This window comes from Curcuma longa, chromosome 16, assembly GCF_044706935.1.
Source record: "Curcuma longa cultivar G26 ecotype Majalengka, Jawa Barat chromosome 16, ITB_CL_G26_1.1, whole genome shotgun sequence".
Classification (NCBI taxonomy): domain Eukaryota; kingdom Viridiplantae; phylum Streptophyta; class Magnoliopsida; order Zingiberales; family Zingiberaceae; genus Curcuma; species Curcuma longa.
This window is the reverse complement of record NC_133876.1, coordinates 5,717,549-5,728,816: the sequence shown is the minus strand read 5'-3', so window position 1 is coordinate 5,728,816 and position 11,268 is coordinate 5,717,549.

Sequence of the window (11,268 nt, the reverse complement as noted above, 5' to 3'; positions counted from 1 at the left end):
TTGAAGCAGTTGGAGCAGCAGCCGGAGCATATGCCAATTTCTCAGTTAATGTACTTTTTGCCCGGTCTGGAGTGGATGGTGGAGCTCCGGAAAGGAAGACTCGATCGGGACAAAAAAGAAAGAATCATCCCTATCCGAAGAGTCAATTAACTCTCCCTCGCACGCGTATTATCCTTTCTGATTTGTTCATTCCTCAATTGTATATATTAGGGCGCTCTACAATAAAATAATAAGGAAGTGCTCGTTCCTCAGGCTATAGTGATTAAACTAAAGAATCGTACATATCTCGATCGCGTCAAATATAAAGACTTCTAAAGATGCATATAGCTCAGCAGCAATTCTTGTCACTGGACGGGATCCAACCAAAGCCTAAGAGGCATATAGCTCAGCAGCGATTCTTGTCAATTGTTCCTTCCTTTCTTCACCGTAAATTGTTCCTTCCTTTCTTCACCGTAAATTGTCCCTTCCTTTCTTCACCCTTTATGTAGGAGGCGGGTAGTAGGGCTAAAGCTTCTAGAAGTCAATATCCCTTTTCAGTAGCTGCAGTTGGATCCTCTTAAGAAGAACCCTATCCAGCACCAACAACTATTATTTAACCCTATCCAGCACCAACAACTATTATTCTTGTATATAGTGCCGACCAAGTAAATAATGATAATGCCGACCAAAACAAAACTACGAAAGATCTATCTAATTCTAATTGAATCCTCACTCAAACAGCTTTCTTAATCCTCGCTGCTTTCTTTTAATGAGTCTGATTCCTTAATCCTATTGCAGTCGCTGCTTTTAATGAGTCTGATTCCTCTTTAGTGTAGTGGTTCGGCACCATCAAAGTGCCTATCACTCAGAATCGCTATCTCCTACCTCGGATGGTAGTGATTTTAGCAATGCCGGCACATCTTAAACTAGAAAAGCGACTTACTAGGTCGGGATCCGGCACATCTTAAACTAGAAAAGCGACTTACTAGGTCGGGATCCGGCACATCTTAAACTAGAAAAGCAACTTACTAGGTCTAGGTCGGAAGAAATGACAAAACATGCTATAATTAACATGAACGTTGGTTTGAGTACCTGTAGCAGAACCGAAGCAAGAGTAGTTCATGAAGGGTATCCCCGATAGGAAGATTTCGACCGTAAGGTCCGAGTGAGAACCACGGGATCGCTTTTACCGGCCCCATAAGATATTAAGTCGTGCTAGGTATTTCTTTCCCAAAGCGATGAACCCATACAGATAGGGTCAGATCTAGAGTCGTTTTTAATTTCACTCCTGTTGCTGATATGTATGATCTTTCGTGTATTATTCGTAGTTTTGAATCGAACTTACTTAAGGAGGGCACGCTGTAATCCGGGCCGAAATTGTTATAATGAATGATAACGACGGGGCGACGTTTAGACGGGCTAAGTCTCGACCGCCAAAAACCTAGTAAGTAATTATGTAAATGGTACACCATGTTAGTAATATTGTAATTCGCTGCAGATCTTTCTACGTATTAGTTTTTCATAACTATGTCCATGTGCCGACTGGTGCTGGGCTGCAGGGATAGATAATAATGAATTACTGCAAGGTACGAGTGATCACGACGTGAGTTTAGATTATTATAATAAGTATGCCATTCCCTCACTCTAACAAAAGAAAGAAAAGAGGCACTCCCTCACCCTCAGTCCAAGCATTATAAAGGGGCTGCTGAGTTCATTCCAAGAGTTCTAAAGAGAAGTACCAGACCAGACTTCAAACCCATATGTCAGAACCGGACTCGTTCACGTGAGGGACGGGACAATCAACATCTCATGGGGGGGGAAGCGACTGAACACTAACCCACTCTTTAATCTGTATCTGTATCTCCCGTCGTTGTACTTGGCCCTCTCGCTTTACATTCACTCTTACCTTCAGCACATCGTGAATGGAATTCTAAACGTATAAAGATCTGGTCGATCCCACGTCGCAATAAATTGCTCGTACCTATCTGTATTTCGAGAAATATATATACAGGGCGAGCTACTTCGTTCCTCCGTTCCTATCCCGTTGGGTTAGTTATAAGTTTCACCCGTTGGAAGAGCACTCTTTATCTTCTTTATTAGAGAAGAAGAGTGTCTTCGTTCTCAGCTCTTTATCAAATAGTGTTCGTTCCCATTCAAAAGCTGTCCAGGCATCAATGACACTTTTCCTGGAATCTGGAATGTAGGTTGCTGCTTTTTCGGGAAGATATTGACTTCTGTCCTTTCTATAATGTTAGCTGTCCAGGCATCAATGACACTTTTCCTGGAATGTAGGTTTCTGCTTTTTGCGCCGCTCCCACCTCTATCGGGTCAGGACAACCAAACAACAGCTAACTAGGCTAATTAAATGAACTCATCAGGGTACAGACTACAGGTTAGGGCAGCTAAAGTTAGAGTGAGGGCACCAGCAACACAATGAAAGTATATAGTATACTATATACGTAGTCCGATCTTTGTGAGGAACACGAGAAAGAATGCCATGTTAGCTGCAGAAAGAATGCCATGTTAGCTGCAGTTGGTTGAGTTCCGACCTTCAACATCTTTGTTGTGCCTATCTTCCTTCTTATTATAGAAATCTTTCCTCGGAAGGGCACACCACAGACTACAATAGGTTTCAAGGGGGGTACGAACACTTCTGAATTCGAGTAAGCTGACGTCTCGAGCTACTGCTACTGGCACGAAGGAGGGATTAATGTGGATTCCCGACCTCTTGCTTAGGATCGCTTTAAAGTTAATATTAGGCAGGGTCAAAGTGCATGGTATTTCCCAAAGCCATGTTAGACTGTAGCGGTTGAGAGAGAGGTACGAGAGGAAAATGAAACCGGACTCCACTTTAGTTATTGTTAAGCAGGTGGGATAGATAAAGAAAGTCGTCCAAACCTGTTATTCAGACGTCACTCTCGTTCGTGCCTTCCTCTTATTCAGAGGTCACTCTCGTTCGTGCCTTCCCTATTCTCATCACTATGCACTATACTCAATACAATACTCTACAATAGTCTAGTAAAGAGCTAGAGGCACACCAACAAGAGAAGACTACAACAAGGAAGGCACACCAACATCACAAAGGAGAATGGAAAGATCCCGCAAAGGATAAGATTTGGGAGCCTCCAAAAGAAGAATGAGTCCCAGAAGAGGGGGGGTTAACTTCTTACTACACATAACGCAAGAGAGAACAGCAAAGCAAGGAGTCAAGGACTACTTTAGCTTTAGCCAGGAGTCATGCGCAGCACACTGGCTTCTTGCCCACCGCGTGCTATGATTTAGATGCAGCTCACATCCTTCCGCCTTGTCCGCTCTGCATAGTCTAAAGTCTAGCCATAAGATATAGAACAGTGAATGCAATGATGCAAGGACACAGAGAAAGCAATGAGGCCTGGACACCTCACCGAGAAAGCACTATCACTCCTCCCTATGGTCCCAAGAACCAGCTCCTTCCAATAATAGACCCTAAGTCTTGGCCAGTACTTTAAAGATTACAACCCACTCCATCTAATACTAGACCCGAAGTTGACTGATCTAAATTCAATGCCCGCTTACCACAACCATATAATACTACTGGGATTGATTGTGTACTACTGGGATTGATTGTGCCCTGGTCGTGCTTTAAGTTTATCTACGATCTCAATCATTACTTATCCCATCATTAGCTATAAGATAGTAGGCTGCCATTGAATCATTCAAGCCAATGCCCAATTATTAGTTAGCTTCCATTTCGAAAAACGAACTCTCAATCCATTGCCACTAGAGAACCAGCTGATACAGAGGTCTTGCTCGCCCTCCTCCACTTTCATACGAACCGAACTCAGAATGAATATAGAGAAAGTAGATAAAGTAGTCGCCCCATAGAACAGGAATGAGAATTGAATACTACGATCTTCTCATATAGATCCAATATTAGAAAGAGTAGTAGTCGCCCAATAGAGCTAGAGCACTAAAGAGAAAGAGATATATAATAGAATATTATAATAATAGTGAGATCTAAGGACAGACATGAAGACTAATAAGGACAGACATGAAGACTAAGTTATCTAGGTAAGATATAGGGAGGGCACAGTAGCTGGAAGTGGTCCTCGGTATGCCTTCTCACATTCGTATATAAAAGGATAAGGTGGGTGCAGTGCTGATGGTGAAGCCTGAGCCCCTATCTCTTCCTATCTATCAATGATTCAAGAATCCTATCTCTCAATGAAGCCCTAAAGGTTCGATCCGAGTCGTTACTATGAGTACGGGACCCACCTAGAGTGAGGTGATCTTATGTGCCAGTGTGCCCTTATAGTGAGGTGATCTTATGTGCCTACCCGTACTTATTTGATGTTATGCGCTTCAGTTAGGTTTTTAATATGTTCCTTGCAAGGGTCCTTGCTCTGAGGGATGCCCAAGAGTGCTGCCCCAGACTGATGAGACTGATCCTGCCCTAAGCTAGTGCACTCCTTTTCATAAAGCCACCACCGCTGAATCGTCCTCTAACTTCTCTATCCACGAAGACTTGCCTTAGATTCGCTAGACTTAGTGGTTGGCCAGATCCTTACACAGCCACGTAGGATTGAGACCTATTCCAGAGGACACTCCTCTCACCCTCCACAATTAAGCTTTCGCTTCTCATCTTTGGTCTTATCACCGCATCTTTCATACCATACCCAGGCTTCCTTGGATGAGTTGATATTCTATTGCCTAATATAAAAGTAAATTACTGATAACCTAGACCAGAGACAGGAGGCCTATTCTCAATTCTTTCCCATAATAGTTAATAGTGAGGAACTTATATTATATACAGGCTTTGCGCTCATTTGACTTATCTTTGATTCTCTCATCATAAGTCTGCGTAGGGATAGGCTCATCTCATTAGTAGATAGGGTAAAGGCAGGGACAGGATTCGAACCCTCATTACTCTATCTTATGCACCGCTTCAATAAGGATCTTTATAAGCAGCTTCTATTTGAGACTTCCTAGTTCTTTTATTGCACTCGTTCCTTTAGGAGTAGGAGTCTGAATCCCTCCCCTTTTTATATATCTATTTTCTTCCCATTCTTTTCTACACACGAATTCAGTTGCAACTCGCCAGACTCGAACTTACACAGGCTCTTCAATTATAAGAAAGATGGCCTATCTTCCATCAAAAGCAGTCGCTTTGGTTACGCAGTTCGGTTGGCGTAAGATAAAGAGAAGAGAAATATTCGAATCAGGACAGCAAAAAGAAAGTATACGAAACGTAGAAAGATCTGCCCATGGGTTTGGTTTGCTCAGCAGACGTCTTATAAACTACATCTATTTCACACGTCGCTATCGCTTGAGTCCAGTTATCACACCCCATGGAAATGGAAGTAAAGTCAGACGGCTCTCTCTAACAACAAAAAACTCTTCGCGATGCTCGAACCTTTAATTGACATAGACACAAACACTAGACCTGGATAGGATGATGCATGGCAAATAGTCGGGATAACTCAGTTGGTAGAATTTACTATATTTTTGGGGACTGAAAATGCTCGTGTCACCAGTTCGGTTCCTGACACGTCAAAAATGTATCGCTATCGCTTCATACAATAGAATAGTAATCAACGGGATCTCTTTCTCAATTTACTATATTAGGCGGGACGGGAATGGAAACTCAAATAAGCTCTTTTGCTTTGCCCGTGAAAGCAAGAAAGATCTAATTAGCACGGCTTTGGTTTCCTACCGAGTGAAGCTCTTCTCCTTTTCTTCGGAATTTATATTTAAGGAGATAAATAGCCCCAAGAAGATAAATAGCCCCTTTGGCCCCCCATAATATTAAGTTAAGTTCTAACTGTATATAATATAAGATAAGTACCTCTGCTACGCAGAGGCATATAAATAGCCAAAGGGGCTATTTACGACTAAGTAGACTAATCCGCCTTACTATAATATAAGTACCTCTGCTATGCAGAGTAGATAAATAGCCAAAGGGGCTATTTACGACTAAGGAGATAAATAGCCCCAAAGGCGTAGACTAACTGTATATAATATAAGATAAGTACCTCTGCTACGCAGAGGCATATAAATAGCCAAAGGGGCTATTTACGACTAAGCCTAAAATCAATATAAATTCCGTAAGGCAATAGTCCAGTACTAAGTTACACCCGAGCTTTCTATAAGACTTTGGCCCAAAAATATAGTAATTTACGTAAATAGCCCCTTTGGCTATTTATCTGCCCAATATATATACAGGGGTAGCAGAGGAACTTATATTATATACAGGCGGATTAGAACTTATATTATGAATGCAGGTAGGGTGGATTAGTCTACTTAAGGCTTAGTCGTAAATAGCCCCTTTGGCTAAGGAGATAAATAGCCCCAAGAAGATAAATAGCCCCAAAGGCGTAGACTAACTGTATATAATATAAGATAAGTACCTCTGCTATGCAGAGCATATAAATAGCCTTTGGGGCTATTTACGACTAAGTAGAATAAACCACCTTACTATAATATAAATACCTCTGCTATGCAGAGAAGAGAAATAGCCTTTGGGTCTATTTTCGACTCAAAGAGGCGTAGCAGAGGTACTTATCTTATATTATATACAGTTAGTCTACGCCAAAGGGGCTATTTATCTTCTCGGGGCTATTTATCTCCTTTTGCAGGCATTCATTTCTCATGGAAGATATTGAAACAGGAGCCAGGAGCAGCTGCCGGCAGTTTGAACTCAGTCCCAACTCCGCTCGAGCAACTCGTCGTACCTCCCGACCCTCAGACAAGAAGGACAGCCCACGGGCAGATGCCCTTACGGTCGTTCCATTCCTTATCAGTCATCCCTCTCCCTAAGGTGGAGACAAAGTTCGTTCCTACCTCAAAGAGATATGACACTTTGCCGGTTCAGATAAAGAGACTGAGTCAGGGCCGAGTGATAAAAGAAAATGGGTTAAGCAAATGCCCTCTTACGCTCAGGGCACTGGAAGAGGAGAGTGAGTGAGTGAATGCCAATGCTCCACACAGCGGCGGAAGCGCTATCTCTTATAGGATCACTGATAGGAATTTCCAGAGTTCGGGATTCTTTAAGAGAGAAGAACGCGTACGGATCAAAAGCAAGGGCACCTGAACCAATAAAACGCGTACGGATCAAAAGCAAGGGCACCCGTAGAGAAGAAAACAGGCATTCAGATTCTGAACTCTACCTATCAGCAAGAGTCTAACATGGCTATGAGTAGAAAGATCTGCCACTAAACTAATATTAAGTGCACTCGGACCGACAGATAGAAGCTACTACAGTAGCGAGAGATTCCTCCTTTCCCCTCTTCTGCAGGGATTCCTCCTCTCCCCTCTTCTGCAGGAGTGAATGGCAGAAATGTTCAGAAAACCAGAAAGAAAATAAGAGAAAAGCATATTGGCTAGTGAAATGAACGAGTTTCACTTTGTTCCCTCACTTTGTTCCAAGCAGTTTGGATAGAAGCTTTCCCGTTATCTTCCCCTCTCAGCGTTTAAGCTTGAATTCAGGATTCAAAAAGCGCTACTAAAGCAACCGTTTACTTTGATAGGTCTTTCTTTCGCGGGGGCCGCAGCCCGGCGAAGCAAATTACTTATCTTATGGCCTAAAATAAATATAAATTCTCCGCCTTTTCGTTCCTTCAAACTCAGATTCAAGCAAGCGCAAGCCCTGAAGATAATTATGTGAATACTTGAACTTCCGGTACCAGAACACTTCCTTTTAAGACTTGAACTTGATTGACGAGGGTCTTACTAAGCAAGAGGGGCGTTCGGAAACCAAAGAAAGGAACATATGCTGGAAAGACGTATGCTACAGGCACCACTGGAAATGAAAGAGCTGCTCCGGACTCTAATGGAACTGAACTCTCGTCCCCAGGTCTAACATGGTGTACCATTGACTCTGACCCTGACTTTAAAGCTCGAGCACTTAACGTCCCTCTGCCCTAACCAAACACACTTTTCAAAATGAGTCCCGCCTATAATAAATTCCCGCATGGGGAATCACCAAACCAACTCTTTTCTTTTGACAGCTCACAACGGGTGCAGAGCCTCTTTAAGCTTATGCTTATGTGGATTGCCTCAGCCTTCATGTCTTGTCTTAATCCTCTCCCGAGCCCGATAAAGGAAAAAATGATTCTTCGTTCGGGACACTCTCGCTCGATATCCCTAACGCTCGAGCACGTCGGCTGTTCCGCCTCGTCCCTTTCTTTAATTTAATCTAATCATGCGAGCTATCTGACCAGTTATCACTCACTCCTCCCTTACGGATGCCCTTCCTTACTTTAAAGCTCGTTGTCACTCGATATTTATTATAGTATGGCTGGAGTCCGTAGCTGCTTTTCCGAACATGATTAGCTGCATATATATAAGGCCTAGTTTTAGGCATAGTTTAATGATCCAGGAATTTGCTCTTTAATAAGCGCTTGAATGCTTTCCTTTTCCGAATTGGAAGGGAGGAAGCGTCCTGAAAGAAGAACTATAGCTGCTGGCTTAGCTGCGGAAAGGTTTCCAGCGCTTTCCCGTGCGATTACCCGATGACTCCAAGTACAGATTCGAGGACAAGACCGGAAGATATTCGACTAAAGGAGAGAAATAGCCCCAAAGGCCCTGCATTCATAATATAAGTTCTAATCCGCCTGTATATAATATAAGTTCCTCTGCTACCCTGTATATATATTGGGCAGATAAATAGCCAAAGGGGCTATTTACGAAAGGAGATAAATAGCCCCAAAGGCCCTGCATTCATAATATAAGTTCTAATCCGCCTGTATATAATATAACTCTGCTACCCCTTACTATTATATTGGGTAGAGAAATAGCCTTTGGGGCTATTTACGACTAAAGGAGAGAAATAGCCCCAAAGGCCCTACTTACTATAATTAAGTTCTAATACGCCTGTATATAATATAAGTTCCTCTGCTATGCAGAGTAGATAAATAGCCTTTGGGGCTATTTACGAAAGGAGAGAAATAGCCCCAAAGGCCCTACTTACTATAATTAAGTTCTAATCCGCCTGTATATAATATAAGTACCTCTGCTATGCAGAGTAGAAAAATAGCCAAAGGGGCTATTTACGACTAAGGAGATAAATAGCCCCTTTGGCGTAGACTAATTCGCCTTACTATAATATAAGTACCTCTGCTACGCAGAGCAGATAAATAGCCAAAGGGGCTATTTACGACTAAGCCTAAAATCAATCTAAATAAATTATAGCTCTGTTGGTGAAGGAGATAAATAGCCCCAAAGGCGTAGACTAATCCGCCTTACTATAATATAAGTTCCTCTGCTACCCCTTACTATAATATTGGGCAGATAAATAGCCAAAGGGGCTATTTACGACTAAAGGAGAGAAATAGCCCCTTTGGCGTAGACTAACTGTATATAATATAAGATAAGTACCTCTGCTACGCAGAGGCATATAAATAGCCAAAGGGGCTATTTACGAAAGGAGATAAATAGCCCCTTTGGCCCTACATTCATAATAATTTAAGTTCTAATCCGCCTGTATATAATATAAGTTCCTCTGCTATGCAGAGTAGAGAAATAGCCTTTGGGGCTATTTACGACTAAAGGAGAGAAATAGCCCCTTTGGCCCCCCATAATATTAAGTTAAGTTCTAACTGTATATAATATAAGATAAGTACCTCTGCTACGCCTCTTTGAGTCGAAAATAGACCCAAAGGCTAAGGAGATAAATAGCCCCAAGAAGATAAATAGCCCCTTTGGCGTAGACTAACTGTATATAATATAAGAGTTGTACCTCGGCTACGCAGAGGCATATAAATAGCCAAAGGGGCTATTTACGACTAAGTAGACTAACTGTATATAATATAAGATAAGTACCTCTGCCACGCCTCCTTAGAGTCGAAAATAGACCCAAAGGCTATTTATCTTCTCTGCATAGCAGAGGTATTTCCTTTTTAGTAAGATGGTTTATTCTACGCCTTTGGGGCTATTTATCTCCTTAGCCTTTGGGTCTATTTTCGACTCACAAAGAGGCATAGCAGAGGTCTTTCTATTTTAGTAAGATGGTTTATTCTACTTAGTCGTAAATAGCCCCAAAGGCTATTTACGACTAAGCCTAAAATAAATATAAAGGAGATATTTACCTAAAATAAATATAAAGGAGATATTTACCTAAAATAAATATAAAGGAGATATTTACCTAAAATCAATATAAATTCCGAATTTAATGTTATTAAGGGGAGATAAAGAGCCCCTTTGGCCCTGCATTCATAATATAAGTTCTAATCCGCCTGTATATAATATAACTCTGCTACCCTGTATATATATTGGGGAGAGAAATAGCCAAAGGGGCTATTTACGACTAATCTTCTATAATAAATTCTCGCCGTAATTTAGGGCCGAGTGTAACGAATAGATCTTTCTACGTTTTGAATGAGAAATTGCGTAGCTATAAATAGTTGCAGCTAATCATCTTTCTCAGTTCGGAAAAGGAGCGGAGGACTCAGAAGGGACGTAATCAAATATATGGCCTAAAATAAATATAAATTCAGATCTTTCCCAAGGAGATAAATAGCCCCAAAGGCGTAGACTAATCCGCCTTACTATAATATAAGTACCTCTGCTACGCCTCTTTGTGAGTCGAAAATAGACCCAAAGGCTATTTATATGCCTCTGCGTGGCAGAGGTACTTATCTTATATTATATACAGTTAGTCTACGCCTTTGGGGCTATTTATCTCCTTAGCCTTTGGGGCTATTTACGACTAATCCGAACCTCTGTTGAATAGAACTACTTTTGCAGGCACGCAATTATACTGGTAATAATCCGCTGCGATAGCGACAGGCAAAAGCACATCATCTTTTCGTCGCGAGCTCAACTCCTCACTGTAGTAGACCCCTAGGAATTTGCCAAACCAGAGTCTCATCTGATTCTCTATATGGCTGGAAGGGTCGGGTCATCTCCCTTGGAGAGTTCACGTAGGCCTGAATGAATCAGGCGTCTCCTCTAAGTTATGATTCCATACCGGTACTCCACCTGGCATATGGTAGCTCTTCATTAGATACGGATATAACTCATTATCCTCGTTCTAGAACAGGTTTTCCCCGTATGGCATATAAAGGTCAGTGTGCCCACCGGCTTGCCTGATAAATCTGTCTTGGTTTCGATTGTTCTTAGCGTCAGCGGTTGCAAGCGCTGACAATGTAATCGAATCCTCGCTATCAACATTGTACCAGGAAAAGATAAGATTTGGCTTTTGGGCAAGAGCCAGATCATGGACAAGATAGTCGTTTTCCTACGTTATATGGAGTGAGATGACGATCGACTGGGACAGAATCTCTTTGCCAAATATGCGGGTGGTCGCTTGCC